Source organism: Coturnix japonica, unplaced genomic scaffold, assembly GCF_054131305.1.
Source record: "Coturnix japonica strain WE unplaced genomic scaffold, WE-NBRP24 Scf048, whole genome shotgun sequence".
Classification (NCBI taxonomy): domain Eukaryota; kingdom Metazoa; phylum Chordata; class Aves; order Galliformes; family Phasianidae; genus Coturnix; species Coturnix japonica.
In genome coordinates, this window is record NW_028188951.1 from 1,014,424 (window position 1) to 1,036,161 (window position 21,738).

A 21,738-nucleotide genomic window follows, 5' to 3' on the forward strand; every position below is an offset into this window, starting at 1 on the left:
TCCCTGCACAACTGTTTTTACTGCAATGTTCAGTGTTGGGTGCAGTCCCCAGTGGGTCAGCCCAGCAGTGGAATGTGCTTCAGATGTAGGTATGGCACCCGTGGGGCCAGCGGGCACTGCTCACTGATGCTTTGGCTTGAGAATGTAGTTCTTCTCCTCCGGGCAGGCACCCAGAACTGGAGCATTAACACTTTAACTCCCAGTGCACTACATGATGTTACGATGTGGAATACCAGCAACCAAAAGTCATAAAACCATGACATGAATACAGTAGATAAGAGGAGCTTATTTACAGGGTGTTATTCATTCTTACTATTTCCAGTAACTAATCCTTCTAGCCAAGTTAACTGTCCTTAAGCCAGAGAAAAGCCAGGGTAAGTAATGGTTTCTTGATGACATCCTAATTTTGCAGTTCAATCTATGTGGTTGCTCATCTCATGGATCTCCTAATTACTTTATTTGATATCCCTGCCCTGGCCTGTAATTGTTCTGTAGTTTCATTAAAGAGAAGAAAATCAATGAGCCTCTCCTTTTAATCACAGGACAAGATCTTCTGCAGGGGAAGGGTCTCTGAGACCCTGTTAGGTTGCTGCTTGGCTGAAGAGGCTACAAACTTCCAACTGATGCTCGTTTGTCTTAGATGCTCCCTTTTTGGGGGGTGGGGAAAAAGGGTGAGAGGCAAAAATGACATTCTGATTGTGCCCTGACCCTTCATAAACCTAGGGAGATAGCAGAGCCTGGGGTGCTCTGTGCTTACTGCTGCTGGGGAGGATGCTCAGTTAACCCCTTCAATGGGCTGTGGAGGGCATTGCTCATTGCTGGCCTGGATGTGACAGTGGCTTTGGGCATGGTCTCCATTTTTATTGCTGATGTGCTTAAAAAAATAATAAAGAAATTAGTTCTATCTATGCTCACATTAGTATCTCTCTTGTTAGCCATGACCCAGCTTGCCACGTATTGCTGCTGCAGCACCCCAGTGAAATTGTGTTTCTTAATAAGGGAATTGCAGCATGGAATTTGGGAGGTGCTGCAGAAAGGGAATAATTGCTTGCTCACCTGTCAAAGCAGAAAGTAAGTTTGGTTGTTGCTTCGAGCGCAGTTTTTGCTGCTTCTGTGCCATGTTTGACTTGGATTTAATATTAAATAAATCAGAATTCATGGAAAAAGCTGCTGCTTTTCATGGCATTTAAATGGATTTTGAATATTGCACCAAACTGACAAAGCTGGGACCAAAGGCGGTGATTGCACAGCCTGCAGAGCTTCAGACTGTGTTTGAAAAGGATTCAGATAGGTTCAAAACTTGGTTTTCAAATATTTGTATATTTTCTCAGCCCTTTTTCCCTCCCTCCCCCTTTTTGAATATAGCTTCAAATCTCAGAAAAGTCCTGATGTCAATTCCAAACCTGTTTAAAGGCAGATTGCCAAATGTTTTTCTTGAGATAGCTTCTGACATCTCTGTTTATTCTCTTGCTTGTGCTGTTTGTAGATGTGTGCGAGTCTCCTCCTCCTCAACCCACGGGGGCTTTTTTCCATTTATCAAACATTGATTTCTGTGCGTTTCTAGCTGAGCTTGAAATTAAGAGAGCTGTGCTGATAATTAAAATACAAGTGATCGTTGCGATAGCCTCTTAATATGCAGATCAGTTCATACAAACAACCAGACAGATCGCTGTAGGTGTCATATACTGTCACTTGTATTTACACATGAAAATGGAAGGAGTTTGGTCTAATGAAAGAGTCTGCTCTAAGTAGTGGAGCTGGGGTGACCATCCATCCTCATACCCTGTGTCAATCCTTTTGGAGGAAAGCACTTGGCAGGCTTTACAGCGAGATGTGATCAGTCATAGAACTTCCCAACAGAAGAACAGTATGTCTGGGGATCAGCTGTATGTGAAGATTGGGGGCTGCACCTGGCTAAAGGTTAATGCAGAAGTTCTGTACCATGTGGACTCAAATCAGTTTCCCAGAGGCAACTAGGAATTGCGTTGTGGCTATGTTTTCTGTCCCCAAGATGGTGTCACCTCTCTACTTTAGTTTTGTTTCAAAGGGCCGTGACATTTCTTTTAACCAACCCACCCTGGTGGTTAAGCAGTGAGCTTTCTGCTGCTGTGGGAGATCAAAATGAGAATATTATTTTAATGTTCCTCATTGCACCACCCACCAGTTCTCTGTCTATAAGATTTCATTAACTTTAATGATACAGTATAACACACCAAGTGTAATAATGCGGTGATGATGAAAAGGGAGGAGCTGGAAGCAGTGTGGAGCATTCCCGTTGTTAACGCCAAATTGCAAGACAGGAGGTTGGATTCGTTTTGGCACATGAAAGACCAGCACTGTAGGGCTGTGCAATGCAGACCTCTGGATGCGGATTGTTTTGGCATTCATTTGCTACACTTGTAGAAGTGGATGTAATAGAAAGGCATATCAACAAACAGTGGAGATTGAGTGGCTGTGACTGAGCACTTGTACCCAACACTTGGGTAAATAACTGCCTCTGTGTCTCAAAGGCAGATGAGAGAGGCAGGAGAAGTGTGCGGAATAGTGTGAGGTGGGAGCTGCAAGGCTGTGGTCCCCTGTTCCTCCCACATGTAACAGGCAGCAATGCTCCTGGCTCATAACTTCCCTTAGTGGGGTGAGAGTGTTGACTTATTCTTTTTCAGTATGTGGTTTGTTCAAACATCCAAGGCAAATGTAAAGTTATTTCATGCTTTTGAATAACCCTTGTTATTAAAGTTTGTCATTACTCAAATTTAACCCTTAATGCACCCTTGCCCTGGAATTGTCTGGCCCTACTGCAGAGCCATCACTGCTGTCCCCTTACTGTGACTGTTCTAAAGATGATGAGTGGTAACTTATTTTTGCAAGAGAATTACTCGCTTTCTATGAGTGGGGAGTACAGTTTTGCAAGGCTGATTTAGCTTGTTTTCTTGTTTCAAGGACAGATATAATCCCGTATTTACAAAGTAATTATGTGGTCCTTCATGTATAGTACTTAGTCTGCCCGTGGAAACTATTCATCATGTAATTAAATGAACTGTTACCCTTTACAACTTCTTAAGGAGTGCTCCAAACACTGTGCTACTAAATACAGCTTTACCCAAAGAGTGGATGCTGGTTGAAGTGACCAACAGTTCTGCTGTGCTATAATGATGTATTCTCGCTGTTGCTTTTCTTTGAAATTAATTCAGGTGCATGAGTATTTAGCTAGACTTTGGGCTTTCTTTCATTAACTTGCATGCTGGGAATAGTTGTATCTGAAGCCAAGGATTACAAAACAATAATACTGCAACCTCCTGAAGAGCCCACATCATTCATATCTCTCCCATAATGTCCAAAGTCTTTGCCAGCTGTTTGGAGCATTCGGAGTAATTATAACGATTTTTCATTCATTTAGTAAAAGAGAAGGAGAAAACGGAGGCGAGAAACTGAAGTGACCTTTTGTGGTGAGCAGAAATGTGCCAATATTGAAACACAATTATCTGAAGTGCCTGTGGGTACCCGCTTCCTGTTGATAACCTGCGGTGCTAATTACCTGCAAGAATTCAGGGCTGATGTTTGTGACTTGAATTAATAGGCACACAGGAAAGACAGGACTTGCAGTGGCAACAGTGAGAAAGGAATATGGAACAGCAAAGCGGAAAGGCCTCCAAGATGCTTTATGGTTCTGGTTTCTGGCCATCCCATCTCCAGGTGTGGCTGAGCTGCACACCGAGTGCCTCTTCCAGATATTGCATTTTATCCTGCACCTTTAACCTTCCCAGGGATGAGAAATGAGATTCGGCAGCTTTCCCACCTTCATCTGCCCGTAGCCTTTGCAGACCTGGGGGGCACAAGCAAGGTGGCCAGTTAATCAAAATACAAAGTACTGAAAAGGTCAAAATAGTAGTGCAGACTTAATATATTTTTCTAGGATGGGAGGCATTAATATTGTGCGTCTTCACAGAGCACAGTGTAATGTCAAGGACTGCAATGTCTGAGCAGAAAATAGAAAAAAAAAAGGCAACAGAGTCCCATGACAAAGATTTTAATTAGGATGAATAATGATACGAAGCTAACTGATATTTTATTAATTTATTTTTATGTGTCTAATTTTGGGAGTTGCATGAAGTTCTGTTAATTGGACGAGAGGATATTTTATTTTGCAAAAGAAAGCACTGATGATTTTCATAGTGTGTAATGGTAGAAACTCTGCCTTTTTTTTTTGGGCTGGGGGGGTGGAAACATGCTGTATTTTGGCTTCTGCTTGCTGGGGCAAGAGCCCTCATCCATCCCTTCAGAGGCAGCTGGGGGGTTGACCTGCTGTCCAGCCCTGCTCTGGGGTGCACCTCACTAAGGTCTCGGAACACATTCTTCCTACTCCTCTCTCCTATTCAGGATGTCTTTCTATTGATTAGCCCAGGCAGGTAAATCTGAGGCTAAAGTAATTACCTCGTCTTTGTTTTGTAAGGTCCCTAGGCCCAATATTTTTTTAATGACATTCCTCCCCTTTAATGGATATCAAATGACTCCTCATGATGTCCATCGTTTCTCCTCAGTGACGCTGGTGGCTGGTTACAGCTGGTTCAGACAATTCTGGGCAAACAGGCCTTTGAAAAGATAATTAACATTCAGAAAGGTCAGTTTTCCTTGCAGGTCTGCATGCTGATGCTCAGCTGTCTGCATGGGAGTTTAACTGCCCTTTATAACAAACACAGAGCTGCAAGCCCTAAGCACAGCCCAGTACGTTTGTGATAATCCTGTGCAGGTATGGCTTTCAGTGCATAGCATACAGATATTGAGGTTTCAATTCTTTTTTTCCATTTCTTCTACCAGCCCTAATGTATGAATTTGTCCCCTGGTTCACCCTGGGCAGCCTCCAAACTCACTCATGTCCCAAACATTTATCAGCTCTGTCTTGGCACCTTCCTCTGTGATTTACTGGGGATGCATACCCAAAGAAAACGTCTGAAGGTCAGGTGGGGATGAGCTCCTTTGTAGACTGTTAGTATAAGCAGTGGTTAATGCCTCCATTCAGCATGCTGAATTTCTTGTGTGCATATATCCGTATTCATGTTATTTGTACCTAAGGGTGGAGCTGTGGGAGTGAGCACTGATGCTGAACAACCTGTATGTGTTCTTTCCTGTGCTGGGGCTGCCGGGAGGAGAGTTGTGTGTGTTCTTGTGATAGGATTTCTTCACCAGAACAGGTTTATGGAATTGCAAGGGCTGAAGATGGTGATTAGATGGCATTTTTGCTGATAGCATCCTTCTATTTTGGCAGAAGAAAATGGCTTGGTCTTTTTTTATTGCATTTTTAAATGAGGTTGAGACAGACACAGATTTAACCCAAATTGCTGAGGTGGAAGAGTCCCAGGGCTGACTCCACAGACAAAGCAGCTTTCCTAGAGAAATCACTGCTTATACAGCTGACCCAGATATGAGGGCCTCTGTTAGAAGGTGCAAATGGAAAATGTTCTGGATGTGTCTCCTGAAACTGAACCCGAATTGGGATTTGTTTTACCTTGAGGATGCTGTCTGAAAACAAATGCTTTCTGGCTCTTCCTGCAAGACACCGAGATTCTGCACTTCATTTTCCAGTGTTATGTGTTTACTTGCAATGTGTTTGTGAGAGGCCTCTCTGTGGTTGGGGGGTGGGAAACAAAGGAAAGGTGTGGTTATTAACATGGGCATTCTGATAGCGGTTATGGATCTATATGTCTGTATCTTTGATTTTCTTACTCATCAGCATGTGATTTCTTTAGACAAAAGTGCTAAATTCTGGGAGTATGCATTCTGTACAGTGTGGCAAATGGACAGCAGCAGTGGTTTGGCAGAGGAGCATTAGGGTATGTAGTCACAACCCACTCGCTTGCAGTCAGGTGGCTGTTTTCTGAGTCTGACCATTAGTGTGTGAACTTACACGCTGCTGTGCAGGGCTTTGGGTGTTTCCATTTGAAGCTGTCCAGTTGGTCCTACCAAGTGTGAGCACTGTGGTGGTGAGGGACTGTCATGTCAGAAACAGATGTGAAACTTGTTCTGTTTGAGCAGGACTGATTACATTATTAAAAATGTAAAATCTTGGCCCATTCCTAAACTCTGTCTTCCTTTAAACTGCTGCAGGAGGTGATCATTCAAAGCTGCTCAAATTGCATTGGTGACTTTGGGAAAGTCACCGTCAGCACCAGCCTGGCTGCTGCCTTGCAATATGTTACAGCATGAGTAGGTGTCAGCTCTCCAGCTTTATTACTGCTGATGGCTATTACTGTCTCTTGAAAATCTCCCTCCCACTGGTGGCTAATCGATGAGCTTGGCATTGCTCCACAGAGTTGTAGGTCAGCGGTAAAACTGCAACAATTAGCAAGCTTGCCTTTTGCGCCAAGTATTTGCAGCGTATTTTCCCACCCCCTCCCCAAATAGTCTGCTTATTGAATGGTTACGTTTTTGACGCTAACAGATGGTTCCTAGTGGCTGGCATCTGCAACATTTTCAAACAGATTGATGAAATTGATAATGACCAGTTTCTGCAACAGATGGCTTATAGACGGATTTTGGTGTAAACTGACAATGTTGCCTTTAAAGAGAAGTTTCCAATGAACCCACACGTTACAGCTATGATTACAACATTATTTAGACTCTGAAAAATGGATCTAGGCTTAGCATAAGCATTATGTAGTGTCTAAGACAAAGGTTAAGAAAGATTGATTAGATAATTAGCAGTGCTTTATTAGCTGCTCACCACATCTGCACGATGTTCTCACATAAACATTCCCTGCCTAAAATTGGAATGGTGATGTTTTAATATTTATTATGCAGATAGGAGTGAGAGCTCCATTTATTTTATAAAATAGAGTTTCCTCAGATTCACAAACCCCATTCAACCCCAAATTACTCATGGGAAAATCACAAACTGGCACGCACAAGCCGCAAGCCCCACCAGCCAACTGCTGTTGTGTTTTGAGCCTGTTCCTGCTGACGTGAGCTGAGCAATGTCTCACTCTTCAATGATGATTTTGTGACTTGCATGGCATGAGTCTGGTTTTCCAGCACCTCAGCTGCTACAGGTGCCTGAGATGTGGCTCCTGGTGTCTGCTGAGCTCTCAGGTATCTCTGCATTGCAGTGCCAGGCTGCAGTTGCTCCTGGGTTTGCTGGCATTATGGCATGTTGGAGCAAACAGTCTTTTAGTTGGATCACCTGTGCTTTGGGTGGATACTTTAGTCCTGTCCCTGTAACTGTCTTTCTGGGCCCACACCTGTGTTTTAACGGGCCACATAATATGGCTTCTGTTGGCTGAGGTCGAGGGGGTGCTGCCGACCTGTATTCCACGCGCTCAGGCTCTCATCTTAACATGAGCAAGTTCATAAAGTCAGCGTCTGTGTTTCTTCATATGAGATACACAGGAGAATGGCAATATCTAGAGCACCCTTGGTTCTCTTGGATATGTTTCACATTTCACATCACATTGTTTTGCTCTCCCTAAAACAGCTTCCACAGTTTTGCTGTCCTCTGCAGAACTTGTTGCCAGTCATCATCACAGCCCACCAGCACGCATCAATCACCCCCTTGATGCATTTTCCAGAGGCGAGGCTGCCTCTTTCTCATAGAATTGTTATGGTTGGAAAAGACCCTTAAGTCCAACCCCAGCCCACCTTACACTGATCGAGGACCCTTGGTACCATGAAAGAAATTATTCAACAACTTGTCTGGGTGCCTTTAATTGTGCTGAAGCTTTCAGAGGTCAACAGTGCTGGAGTTGGGAGGGAGTCAATTGAGATGTGTGCAGTGTGTGCTCCTGGCAAATCCTCCTTGGCCAAATGGAGAGCTGGGCTGGCTCCCCCCAAGCGTTTGGTTTGCACCTTGACTTGCAAATCCACTCGTTGTTACCCTGGTGGCACTTTTTCTCTCATCAAGAGAAATGAGATTCCATGGATGGAACTTTGTTGGTGGAAAAATTGGCACAGTGGGATGGTTAAAAAAGTTTTCTTCATTGATGTTTGTTTCTGTGGCTGCGTCTTTCAACCTGAACACTCTTCCTGTAGGCAAAATTGAAATAGTTTAACTAAAAGGGGTGTAAAGAAACAAATGAAATTGGAGAATAATCCCGTAGGGAACAGCAGCTTAACCGTAATGAATTCCCTTGATTAAATTGGCCAAGAGAGGTTCCCTCAGCTTGAGAAGCAAGGTGCGTTACTTTAACTAGGAAATAGTGAAATAACATCTTGTGAATGAACACGTGGTTTGTTGGTGTGTTACCATGTCAAAGGACAGATAAAGAGGGTTTTTCTTTTTTCATTTTCTTTCTGGTGGTTTCTCTTTTTGTGTGTGTTCTTTCTCACCACAAAATGCTGTTTTAAACAGCTGCAGAAGTGCAGGGGAGTGGGGAGGGGGTCCTGCAGGAGCCTGCTGCCTCCTTCCACACTGCCTGCTTCAAAGTGGCAATTGCTCCAAGCTTTTCCTGAGGTATCCTCTGCTCTTGTTCAGATGCAGACGCTGTGATTGATGTGCAATTTCTACGGGATTTGAGTTAAATCTGACGATTTGATATCGACCTGTAATGGCAACGGTACACACAGGATTGAATCTGGCTGTGACTACTTGCTTCTGGTATCAGATAGCAAGGAATAATTGCCCACCAAAGAAAGCAAAGCATTTAAATTCTCGGAGACCTTTAATCCTTTTTGTTCTGATTTTCTTTCTGTGATGTTTCTTCAGTGTAGAAAAACAAATAAAAATGTGCAGCTATAAATGTATCAAAATGCTGAGGCTCGTTTAATGATAAAAATGTTGCTTTCACTGTCTGCTCTAGATTATTTTCAGTGCAAATCACTGCTCCTTGAATGTGTGCTGCTCATAATGATTCAAAAGCTATTACAGCTTCTGCTCTGAGGGATGATCTACTTCTGTAGCGATGCCCAGAGAAACGTTCTGCTTCCTAATCGTTTCTCAAAGTCAGCTAATTTGCTCTTCTTCTGGCATCAAGAAAAATGAGGCATGCTGGCTTTAGTTTTTAGTTATCTGGATTACTTGAGATAGAGTGAGGGAGATTGAAGCTGTTGCTGTGAACAGGAGGAGCTGCAGGTCCATCTTATCTGTGTGCCTCCCTCCCCAGTGTGGCCGTGGCTGTGGCCATCTATAGGCCATCTATATAGGACAAGAAAACCCACTGGGGATATTCCTGATCTGCCTCTTATAAGCACCAGCAGTGTCCCATCCTGGACCCTTTTGGGTTTCTTCTGTAACTCTGTCCTAGTTCCTGCCTAGGTATGTAGCATCGCAACTGGTAGAGCACATCTGCCCCCTGCAGTGCTGGGGCTGTGGGTTCCCAGTGCTAAAGACACATCTTCTCAGTCTGTTGTCTCTTTGAGGCTTAAAGGAAGCCTTGTTTTGTCACAGATCCTGTAGATCTGCATGTCTCCCTGTTCTTGATTGACCGTGTCAGTGCTGGTGAGGGATCTGATCATAATCACTGTGTAATGAGGAGGTGTCTCCTGGTGCTGCAGATGAGGCATCTTGTTCTCTGATCTGATTATAATTCTATATGAGGATATGTTGGAAACCTTCTGATGTGCTGAGATTATTTTTTTCACTTGTAAAAATGGGAGAGGTTACACTGGACTTTACATCATCCACGAACCATTGCTCTATTGTCATCTTTGTAGGGCCGGATTTAACAGCAGCTAAGTTCTTCCTCCTTCCCCTGTTTTGTATCCTACCTTTCCTTCTGCCCTTGTCAGAGAGGACTCCCAGACAGGGCCAGCCATGCCCAGAGACACTGCAATTCTTCAGGAAGAATGAGCAAGCTCCTACCTGAAAGCACTCCATAGTATAGGAATAAAGCAGAGATGGGCTTGCCGTATGTGTATGCCCACATGGCTGTGAGGTTGAAGCCATAGAGCAATGACAACAGTGAGGTGCATCTGCTCAGCTGCAGAAAGATTTGGGACTGCAATAAAGGCTTGAGTCGTGCTGTTGTAATGAATATTGAGCTCTGTTCTGGGCTCCTATTAGGCACTTTAGAAGGGGACATATTAAAAGGGCCGCCAGTTCCCATTACTTTCAGATGATTTCAGGGAGTGCTTCTTGGCTATTACAACGAATAACAAAAATGAAATATTCATTCTATTTTTCTGTTTGCCTTCTGTAACCCTCTGGGTCCCCAGAGCACTGTGGAATTGAAGTGCATCTCTGATTGACAGCAGCAGGAAAGCAACAGAAAAGCCCTTTTTAAATTGCTCTAAGTGTGAGATTTATACATTTAAAAAGAAAAAAAAAAAAAAAAAGTAAGGAATGTTGTTTCTTGTTGGTGAAGGAATGTTACAGTTTTTTTTCCATACAGCAGTGGTGAGTAGCAGCCCAGCAAACCAGAGCAGGTTGTAGAGGGCTCCATGCCCAGCCTTGGCTGTGGGTTGGAAATGAAGGTGAGAGCAAACAATTCTGGCAATTCTGATTTCTGTTTTCCAGGCACTGCTGGCACCCAGCTTCTCCAAGGGGCAGGGAAAGGTGCCTTTCCCCTGCAGTGCATAATCAATTAATGCTATTGACTGCACTGCTGGTAGTTCAGCAAAGGGTTTGCTTTAGATCCACAAGGGAAGTGGTACTTAATTAGCAATTGATTATTAAGGGACTTGACCGACAAGTAAAAGCTTTTGAATATAAATGTATGTAACTTTGTTAATGTATAAAACGGGACTTACAAGTTCTAAAGCCTGTTCTAAGAGCTCTCCCTGGAGTATAACGCACCTTGCTGCCAGCAGCACCTGTGCCCATTGGGGCTGTGCCCAGCATCCCAGCTGTCCTGGCAGCAGTCCCTGGCTACTGTGCACATGGTGGTTCCCTGTAAGGGTCACAGGGACCTTTTGGGGATGGGCTGTCACCCCCACACCCTGTGACAGCTGTAAGCACAGGCATCCATGGGGAGCTCCCTCGCTCAGCACCCACCCTTTGCCCCAGCACTGCTCACCACTCGCTGCTGCTTCTGCACCCCTCGCACTATTCTGCCCCATGTGTCCCGTTGAAGAGAGCTCTGTTGCTTCTCCCTTGCTTGTCTCACTCTGCTCACATCATGGCTTTATTGACTATACATAGATAAATATATATTTACTATTTCAGCTCCATGATTTTGTCTCTCGGGGCTGTGTTTAATACCGTCTTGCTTCTTTCCTTTTATGTCCCTTACATCCTGAATTGCTCAGTATATCACCAAATATCATCCTGTCACCCTTTACCATCCCCATCTGCTGCTGCTCCAAACTGTATCTCCACCTAAGCAACAGATGGATAAATGACCCAAGGGCTTTGGTGCAGGCATGGGCTGTTTAGGAAGCCATGTGTTCCCTGGACATGAAGTAACCTTTTCTCACTGTGGACTACAGGATAATAAAGGAGGTACTTAGAATAGAGTGGGGTCGAGGTTTCAGAAGGCAGCAGCGAATGGCTCACGGTATTGACTGTTATTTACAATTTGTGGCTTCTCTCCTGGGCTGTGGGTGGGAAAGGGTGTCCAGGCTTTCCATTTGCTGAGTTATGGAGTGAAGAGGGTCAAAAGCAAGTGTTAATGGGATGATCCCATGACCTGGAGTAACACAATGAGAGTTTGGGTGCAAAATGACAAATTATCCTCTAAAATGTTGAGTGGATGTCACTGAGAGTAAATTGGGCACAGAAATTGATTTCAAGGCATTTGCCTCCCACGTCGAGGTAACGGCCAGGGGGGAACTCGTTTTGGCTGTCAGTGGTTTGGGGCACTGACTTCTCCCTCCGGGCTGCAAAGCAGCAGCGCTGTCTGCACACACCAGCACTGAGGACATCCAGCAGCACCACTAAAACAAGGCAGAGTGGTTGTTTACCTTTGTGTGTACTCACAGTTTGCACCAGGAGCCCTGGGTCATCCTCATTTGCTTCACCGTAATTCCCTCTGCAGAGTCTGATGCTGTGGCAAATGCATCTGGTTAATAGGTTTTCTTAAGCAGATAAAGTAGGTCATATGTTTTTAAATGGTGAAGGGTGATTTCATTTATAGAATGGTGTCTCCTGTTTTTTTTTTTCCCACTTAGGAAGATTTTCACCCCATAAACTGGATCCTAAAACCACCTCACATTATGAATTTACCTTTTGTAATCATAATGCAATCTTCATTATTTGTCTCATTCAACACAGCAGGCTTGAGCATCAATTTAGCACAATGAGGATAAATCTGTGTGTGCTGTTCACAAAATAGGTCGAACGTATTAAAAAGTATGCTCTAATGTCACCTAATCATCAAATGTGGGATTTGCTGTATTAAGTATCCAGCCTACTTTGGGAGAACAACTTTGGAGTGAGGAGTATTATCAAATATTGTGGTTGTGTCAATGGGGCTTTAGGGGGGCACCCAGAGGAAGAAAAGATGGGATAATATGAGGTTTAATGCTTTGCTTTCTGGTGTTCTGTTGCCTGTTGGGGTGCTGGGCAGTGAGGGGTGGGCTCATCTGCTGAGTGCAGGGCATCAGAAACACCTGTAGCTGCCAGGACCTGGAGCTGTGCTGGCCTAAGTGATTTATACAGCTGCTGTGGGTGTTACCCTTTTGTCCTTCCAGACATACAGGAGCACTGTTATCTTCTGGAATTAGATACTGGGGGCAGAAGGAGAGGTGGTGTTGCTTGTGGTCGGTGAATAGCTCTTGCCATGTCTCACCCTGTTGTTCTAGTGCAGCTAAGAGCTGCTGGTGTCACTGATGCTGGCACCTTCCCCTGGCTGTATCCAGCAGTGTGCTTCTGCAGGTGCTTAATGCAGGAAACATCTCATTGACTCTGCATAGAGCAATAGGGTACATCACACTGTTGACTCTCCATCGTGCTGTAAAGTACATTGTGGTGTTGGCTCAAACAGGAAGCTTACTCCTGGCTCCAGAGGGGCATGGAAATTATGGCCAGATGGACTGGCCCTACTGCAGCACTTCCATTTGAATGTGTATGATGTTTTGCTTTGGCTGTAGTGCAGTGGTACTATGAGTGTCTATTTGACCTTCTGAAATCCGGTGAAATACTGGAACAAGTTAGCTGGTTGGCTCCTTTTCTGGTGTTGCTGAGTGTTAAAGTGCTTCAGTCAGAACTTGAGCTCACAGCTGCAGTGATTCTCCCACCAGCAGCTCTCATCTGTTCATCCCATTGCTGGCACTGGGAGCGTGGTGTGCCTCTGCTCCCCAGCCAGGGGCATGGGAAGGGACCCCAGAGGGATGCCTGGCTGGGGTGAGAGAGCTGGGTTCTGCTGAACAGGAGGGGATAAAAAATGAAGTCCTGTTCCATCTGTGAAAGCTTCATTCCACGTGTAAGGCAGAGCAGCACGGCCATTTCGCTTTTCCACGTGTGTGCAGTTTGCAGGAAAGCTTAGCACAAAAGCAAACTGAGCTCATGTCACCAGGCTGGCATTTCTCCCCATGCAGAGTCTTGCTGCATGGTGTCTGAGCAGCCACAGCTTTCCCTTGGCACTCAGGTGTGCTTGTACCTATGCCAATCCTGCAGCACTGAGCCAACAGCGATGCTGCCCCTTGGATAGCACCATGGTGATGTCCTGCCCAGCTCTGCTCTCAGCACCTGCAGGTTGTGTGCAATGTGAGGTGCAGGGCAATGCCAGGGGCTCATTGAGATAACCAAACATGAATTGGCATTTGAGTTTGCAGCTGTGGATGCCCCCAAATGGAACAGATGGAATTTCCTCTGTTTGCTAAGGAAAGCATGAAACAAATTATTTTCTGTCCGAAGTTTGTAGTAGAGTCGTGAGGGACTTCTAATTGGAGAGTTAATGTGTATTTTCCAGTGATTAGGTAAACACGTATTTTTGTTATTCATAATTGCTTTCATTGCATGGATTCAACTAATTACAAAAGCATCCCTTGTAGAAACCATTTACAATTTTAATTCCAATTATTTTTTGATAATTCAGAAACCTTTTTCCTACTATTCATCAGAAAGCAGAAAGTTAATCCATTCATTACCACGCTGAATGGCTGATTTGAAACCAAGTGTGGGTTACAAAGTCAGAATGAAGGTGACAGCCGGGGTCCTGCCATGCAGGAAGTTGAGAGGGAAATAGCTGCAAAAAGAACTCACTGCTGGAAGAAACAAATCATCTGGGCCTGGAGCACGTCATTGCTGTGCCCCAGAGATGCCGTGAACTCAGAGCTGTGCTGCTGATTGCTGGGTGCTTTCTGTTATAGGATGGCTTTGCTGTTAAAATTCTGGTTTGGGTTCAAAGCATAAAAAGACTGAAAGATTCTGAGGGCCTTCCTAAGCACCATTGGATGATGGCGAATCTCCTGTGATTCTTTCTGATCTGAAAATTACAGCTCAGGTCCTCCCTGGTGTGCATCTCTGTAAGTAATGTGCTTTAGTGGAGCTGTGCTGATTTACAGCCCTGACCAGGGCAAGAATATGTCTCCTTTTACCTAAATGACCTTCATTTAAATGAACCCAATCTAGAAATTAAGCATTCCATCTGATTTTCTATTTGAATGTATATGTTACGTTCAATTCTGTTACACAAAGCTTCATCTCTAAGACACGTGCAGCTTTTTCCTCTGAAAAGTGGTTACCCTCCTTAATATGCAGACATAAAAGAGACCACAAAATTTGCTCCCTACTCCCACATTTGTACACTGAATTCCAAAATTTAGAGCCCCACAAAACTAACATATAGGACTTGCTGTGAAAAGCTTTGATTTCTGTATATAAACACTTTAAGAAATGCACTCTTACTCTCTTTTTACCTTTTCCAACCTTTTACTTAAATGCACTTTTCTAAAGGCGGTTTTAACCTTTGGAAATGGATTGCTGCCTGAAATGCTTTCAACAAGCCATGAATGTGGAGTTTAGGTCAAAAAATGGAATATGTTTTGGTTTCAAAATGCTGCCTGTCCCGCGGGGTTTCTGTCCATAGGCAGCTCCATACGTTGTAGTGATGTGGTCTGGGAAAACATTCCCAGTTGGGGTTTCTGTGTAGAGCCCATTGATGGCATGGTGGTGGGCTGATGGTTGGACTGGATATCCAATATCCATGCTGTTTCAGCTGGCATTTTTAAATTCAGCCTGCAGAGAGGTGTCACATCTCCCTATTACTGCTATGGCAGTGCCCAGTGTGATGCAGCCCCATTTACTTTTGCTGCTCAGAACAGTTGCTTGGAACCTTGTTCACATAAATCCCCCCTTGCAGCCTTGCTGGATGGAATAAATCAGATCATGGGAGCAAAATTCTCCGAGGATGCTGTGCTTCAGAGGCAGAATCCAGGCAGGAAAGCAGCTCTGGGCTGGAGTCCCTGCTGAGCTGCTGTTTCTGTGTCCCAGCACGCTGCTCGCTTCCTGTAAAGGAGCCTTTGACCCTCAGCATTCTAGGGAACAAATCCTTTCTTGTTCCTTTCCCTCTCTCTGCTGGAGGGTCAGGGCTAACACTGGAAAGTGACGGCCTCTGTCGCAGCAAGGAGATGGTAAATTGAAGCTGAGTATTGCAGGGTGTTTCTTGGGGGTTGCTGGAACCGTGGGAGGGAGATAGAGTGCCTCATCCCTCACAGATAATGAGCGTGGAGAGGAGGCAGGGCAATTGAACAACAAACCTGAGATTTTTTTCAACTGTCACAGAGATGTATAAAGCAATGGATGTGTTAATTGGCTTCCAAGGGCCAAAAGCAGTGCCCAGCTCTAGGTCAGGGATTGAGAGCATTAAGAGAGTGGATATTGGCCTATGTGTTCATCAGTGCTTTGGAGAGCTGACATTAGTAGGCCAGGCTGCCTGGGTGGATGACTGGAAATCCAGGTTGTGTGCCCCAGAGCAAAGCCTGCTGGATCTGTGCAGGGCTGTGTAGGATTGATGCCGCTTGGCATTCTGTGCAGAGCCAACCTGGGCACGGGAGCCTGTAAAGCTCCTAATGCAGGGATCAAGAGAAACCCTCAGTGCTGTGAATGAGCCAAGTGATCCAAGGGCAGCAGCTGGGGATGCACTCGCTGCTCCCAGCAAAGCACAGACCGTGACAGGGCAACTCTTTGCTGGGAAGGTCCCATCTGCTTTCTCCACAAACCCTGGAGACAGTTCAGCCCATGGACTTTTGCTTGCAGCAATGCTTTAGCAATAGGAGAGCTGCATGGAGAGAGCTCACAGGGTGACGGACTCTAAAACTCTCCTGGGATGAAACAGCACTGAGACCTGAACCGGTGTGGGTCTGATGAGCGCTGCTGTGCAGGAGACCTGATTCACAGCACTTTGTTCCCTGTCCCTAAAGTCACTGTCATCTTAAAATTCTCAACAAACATGAAAACAAATCATGCTGTCAAAAAATCACGCGCTAGAAACAAATTATGCTCTCTAAAAGCATCTTGGCAATATAATTGATAAACTGTGCGTGTGGGAGATAATTGAAAAGGGGGGGGGGACACGCAGGATAGATGACTAAAATAGGAAAATAATGAACACGTGTAAATAAGAGCCACAAACAATAAATATAAATTACGGTGTGACAAACTGTAAATAATCAGAGCATTTCAGGCCTGAAATGTGATCTCTCTTCAGGGAAAACTTGCTTTGGTGAATCTGGAAAAGGCTGAGAGAGGAAAAGAAGAAGAGATGTGGTTATCAGGACTCTTGGAAATGGCAGGAGCGATGGATCATCCCTTGGATTCATTACTCGGTCCATTCAGTGGCTCTGTGGGAATGGGGCATGCTGTCAGCCCAACTCATACCTTCACCCACTCTACAAATGCTGTGGCGGGGTGATGTCACCAGCACTTCTCACCCCATCATAGAGCAATGAAGAAAAGAGGGATGGTGTTTGCCTTCCCTTATTTAACTGCTTAGACAGGGTTCTAACTGGTGTCTCCTTCTTTCTCCAGAATCTTGGGAATCCGTGAGATATTCCAAAACAAATGGCTGCTGTCCTTAGCTTCCCCTGCAGACACACATATCAAGATATCTGTGTAATGTTTTAACTTATCCCTTAGTTTCCAGGGCTGAAATCCACTCCAGATCCCCAGGATTAAATTATCAGCAGGACATCCCTATGATGTGGTGCTAAGGAGCGCTTTTGAATGAGGATCGTCTGCGGTGCAGAGGTTGGAAAGCAGCCTGAGATCAGTGCTGAGGTTGGGAAGAGCTTTGGGATGGGTGAGAGCTGACAGTTCAGCTGCCTGGACTCATGGATGCCTCCTAAAAACCATGGTGAAGGACCTCACTTGCACTTTTCTTTGCTGTTTTAAAATATGAACACTTTCTTAGGACATTTTCAATTTATTCATATAGTACAATATAATAGAATCCTTAAGTTGGAAAGGACCACTAAGATTCCAAAGTCCAGCCCCAGCTCACTCTCACTATGCCCACTGACCCCAGGTGACCTCCAAGGTTCTGAAACACCCCCAGGACAGTGACCCACACCTCACTGGGCAGCCTGTGCCACTGCATCACTCACCTCTCTTTCTGAGAAGATATTTCTCCTAATATCCATCCTGAACCTTCCCTGATGCAACTTAAAGCCACTGCTTCTTGTCCTCTTGCAGGTTACCTGGGAAAAGAGGCTAACCCCCATCTTGCTTGAAGAAAGGTAACACGCTTGAATGGAATAAAGCCCTGAGCATTGGGTGAAATTGCTGTGGGTTTGTGCCCACATAATGCAGGTGGGTCTGAGGACACGTTTTCCTAGTGGGAAGATATGAAGGGAAAGTATTTGCTGTTCAGGTGATGGAAGGTGTTTGGAAATCACCGTCAGGAGCAGTGCTAAAGGCAGAGCTCACACCTCTCCATCTTGCTGATCTTATCAGGTGGTAGAGATGCATTATACCCTGCACTGAGGGGCAAGAACAAGAAAAGAGATGCTATTAAAATGCATACTGCTGCCAGTGGTTATTTCTATGGCTAGTCCCCTCCCTTTCAGCTGCACAGAATCCATAGCGTTATGCTTTATTTCAGCTGTGATTGCTCCCGAGGAAAGCTGCAGGTCACACTGCATCCTGCAGTGCCTTTGGGAAGAGCTCAGTGTGCAGAGCTGCAGATAAGAGGGGGGAGGCTGCTTGGCCAAGGCAGTGTACAGCCGTGCTGTCAGCGTGCTCAGCCAGGAGCTGTAGGATGTGCTGCCAGCTGAGTTGGCTGTGAGGCTGAGTAGTGGTAGCTGGTCTGAAACAGCACTGAAGTTGCTGGGGGCATAGCAGAGAGCAGGCAGCAGCTTTGAAATGCAGTGCAGATAAAGCAAGGTTCACCTGCCAAGTTGTGAGCCTCGGCAGCATCCCCAATGCCTTGGCAAGCTGATAATGCATTGTGCCCTGCAGAGCCAAAATGTCCTGGTGTGAATGTAACCCTACAAGCAGTGGTTCAGGACAGAGCCTTGGCCCAGATTAACAGAGGGTTTCATGAGACTCAATTAGCAAGGTTATTAATTAATCAATTATGTAAAACAGATGAGCGATCAGATATCCTGTTCTACAGTGATACAGCTCATTGTTAAAACTTAATTAACTCCAAGGCTTGGGGACAAAATTAAAGAAGAAAAAAAAAAGAAACAAAGGAAAGGAAATATCACCTACTGAAGACTGAAGCGAATGATTTCAAATGAGGATAGAAATCGGGCTTGAGAACAGACAGGACCATTAGTGCAATTTTGGGTGGTTTAACAAACTGTGATGTTCTACCACAGCAGCCAGCTGAGCCAAACTGTTCTCTCTCGCTTGCCAAAAGAAATCTATTGCAATCCCTTTTGTGTCACCAGATGCACTCCCCATCCTTCAGTGCTGGCCATGGGGCAAGAAGAAATGATTGGGGCACAATTGTACCCTGCTGCAATAGGAGCAGCATTGGCAGCCACCAAAAAAAGCTGCCAAAAGCAGTGGAAGTATTGATCTTCTGTAACAGCCCTTTGTAACCTGCTGTATTTCAGTAGCCTGCGTTAATCTGTGGACGCCTACATCTTGTTACTGACTTGATTTTATTTAATTTTACTTCAGGCTAGCAGCTATTTAGGTCAATTCCTTGCTGCTTGTGATAAATTGATGTCATCCATGATGGAGCAAATCTATGTCGGTATGTTCCTACTTGTGCTGACTTCTACTTGACCGTGTTTGTGTTAACTGAATTTGTGTTATTTAGCATAGAAAAGCCACTATCAAAAACTGCAAATCTCTCACAAATTGCAAATAACATCAGATTAGGTCATTCATTTTCAAAGAGTAAACCAAGGTGTTTCTGAGCCTTTCCTCTAACGGTGTGCTCTGGAGTGGATTTTCACATATTCAAGGGCCAGATTATGAATGTATTGGCTGGGAAAGGAAGTAGAGTCACGCTCCAACAATGATTTTTATTGAGTAACTATAGATGAGGAGTGACAGTTAGTACCTGGCAGAGACCCTGCGTGTTAAGTTTCTTTATGAACTCTCTCTCTCTCTCTGCCCAACTCTTTAACGTAGAATTGCAGGAATTTATAGTGAGGCCTGAAAGAAGTGGATCTGTGAGACCAGTTGCTGCCAGACACCGTATTTCTTTCTAAAGCTGGTGTCAGCAGTGGGGCATCTTACAGCAGTACAGCTGTCGGGGTGCTTCCATAGGCGTTTAATGCACGCTTTAGGGCTTTTTACATATCTCTGCCTCAATACTGGGCTGATGGGGTGCTGGGAAATATCCGAACGTGCTCACTGGTTGTGCTCTTCTCTTCCTCCCAGACAGCTACTGTGTGGTTTTTGTTGTTGTTTTTTTAATCCTTGCTTTCAGGGATTCATTTCAAGCACTCCATATTGCTCACAGGGGACAGGAGCAGCCTGGCTCATGGCAGAAAGCCGCCTCTGCACTTTGTGGGTTGTGATGGGCTGATCCTGAGCTGCTTAAGTCAGTGGGAATTTGCATTGCCCTGAAGAAAAGTAGGAACTTTTCAGAGAGCTCACCCACGTCCCGTGGGGCTGCTCCTCTTCTTCTCACTTACCTAAATCTGGTTGTTTTACCCTTTATTTTTCCTTCTTCCACAGCAAGATAACGCCTGCTCTTCTCCCTGCCTCCCCCAGAAAGGCGGTGAGGGAGCTCAGAAAAGCAAAGGCTTCTTAATAGCACTCTGCCTCCTTTTAATCTAATTGGAGAGCTGTGCTGTGTGCAAAACTGTTTTGACATGATTTTTCTTTTTAATATCTCACCCTTTGACTGTCAGCATTTAAGGAAAAATGAAACTAATCATCAGTGAAGGCACTGATGCTAATGCTTCGTAGCTGGTTTGGCTCTCATCAGAAAGCTTTGCAAGAGAGGAAAAAAGACTGTGTGTGTAAGAATACATCTGGCAAGGGAGGTTTCTGAGAAAAAGAAGTATGATCATTAGCAAAATCATCTTAGTAACATGAGAATAGTATTTGTATGTTGGGAAACAGGAGGAAAAAGGCTATTTCCTTGTGAAGGGTAATATTGTAATTTGTCCTTTTCCCAGTGGAACCATCACCCTTCAGTGCCCGGACTGGCAGATTTTCCTGAGGATGGGAAGTGTGTTGCTTGGAAGAGGATGGACTCCGTTGTCCTCCAGGTAAGAGCCAGCTCTGCTCATCACTTCACCTTAAGTCCAGACCCACCTCTTAGTATTGCTAGAGCAACAGGCACGCTGCAGTACCAATTGGCAAAGGCTGTGTCCCTTACAAGGGAGTTAATGAGAATTGGTTCAGGATTCTACTCCAAAATGGAAGGCGGCATCATGGAATAGCTGGAGATAAAACACCAAACCTTATCAGGGCACAGCAGGTGAGACAAGATAATCTGCTGTAAGTCTTTTACTGTCTGATATCCAAGGACAAATTCACAATGTTTAGCCCAGTACAGGCTGTTACAGAGCAGATTTGCACCGTACGGGTGGTACAACAGCAGCTCAACCTTGTATAAGGCAGGTAAACCATTCCCAGCAGTGGGCATCCCAAAGCAGGGGAGCAAGGACAACAGGGGCTGACACAGGAAGGTGGTTCAGAAGGCACTGCTGGGTTTCTGCTCAGGGAGGGCTGTGGTGATGCTGAACAGGGGCGCTTCAGTTCCTGCAATATAGAACCCAAAGAGATTCAGCACCATTCACTTCTTAACCATTAAAATCTCATTAGCTGCCCATAGGTTTTTAAGCTTAGGAGTTTGTGTGTTTGCCTTTCAGCCCTCGGTGCCACAAAATCTGGCATGGCTCAATCACTTAAATGTTGAAAGATCAAACACTTCAAAGGGTTGCCCTGGGTTTGGAAATGGAAAGCTCTTATCTCCTCAGACAGGTACGGCAGCATGCTGGACAGCAGTATGTGTTATCAATAGTAAAAACAAACCAGTGAACAACATCAATTTAACTCAAGTTTTAGGTGTGCTCCAGACGGATTCTCCTCTTGGAGGAGACAGCTCAGTCAGTGGTGTAAAGAAAGACGAGCTCTAAATCTGTTAGATCATCACTGTAATGATGTTGGCTGTTTAAAGTTAGTGAATAAAATGGAACTAAAATTTAAGTTATAAGTTATAAGGGAGAATGACTTCCCCCCCCCAGATGCATTCAATGCAATTCATTTATGCTGTATGCAACAGTGTGACTGGGTCTGTTCTTAAAACTGCCCTGGGTTCCTTCAGAAGAGACAAAGACGTGACAATCTGCAAACTGGGGAGGAAATAGCACTGAAAATTTCCCCTGCCCCTTCCTACAGCTCATTTCCTTAAAAAAGCTATTGGGATTTAATTGGAAAAGTTCTGCTTTTGGTACAATCACTGCTTCCAGTTTGGTTTCATTTCTGCTTCTAAAATACAGCTTTCCAGAGACCTTACA

At 44.8% G+C, this 21,738-nt stretch overlaps 1 long non-coding RNA gene across 1 annotated transcript; it reads left to right on the forward strand.

The window, feature by feature from the left end:
* Nucleotides 1–17,054: 17,054 nt before the first annotated feature.
* LOC107320105 (uncharacterized) lies at nt 17,055–20,735 on the forward strand. The gene is made up of 3 exons (XR_001558139.3): nt 17,055–17,159; nt 17,498–17,614; nt 20,392–20,735. It is a non-coding gene; the product is annotated as an uncharacterized LOC107320105 (long non-coding RNA).
* Nucleotides 20,736–21,738: the final 1,003 nt, after the last annotated feature.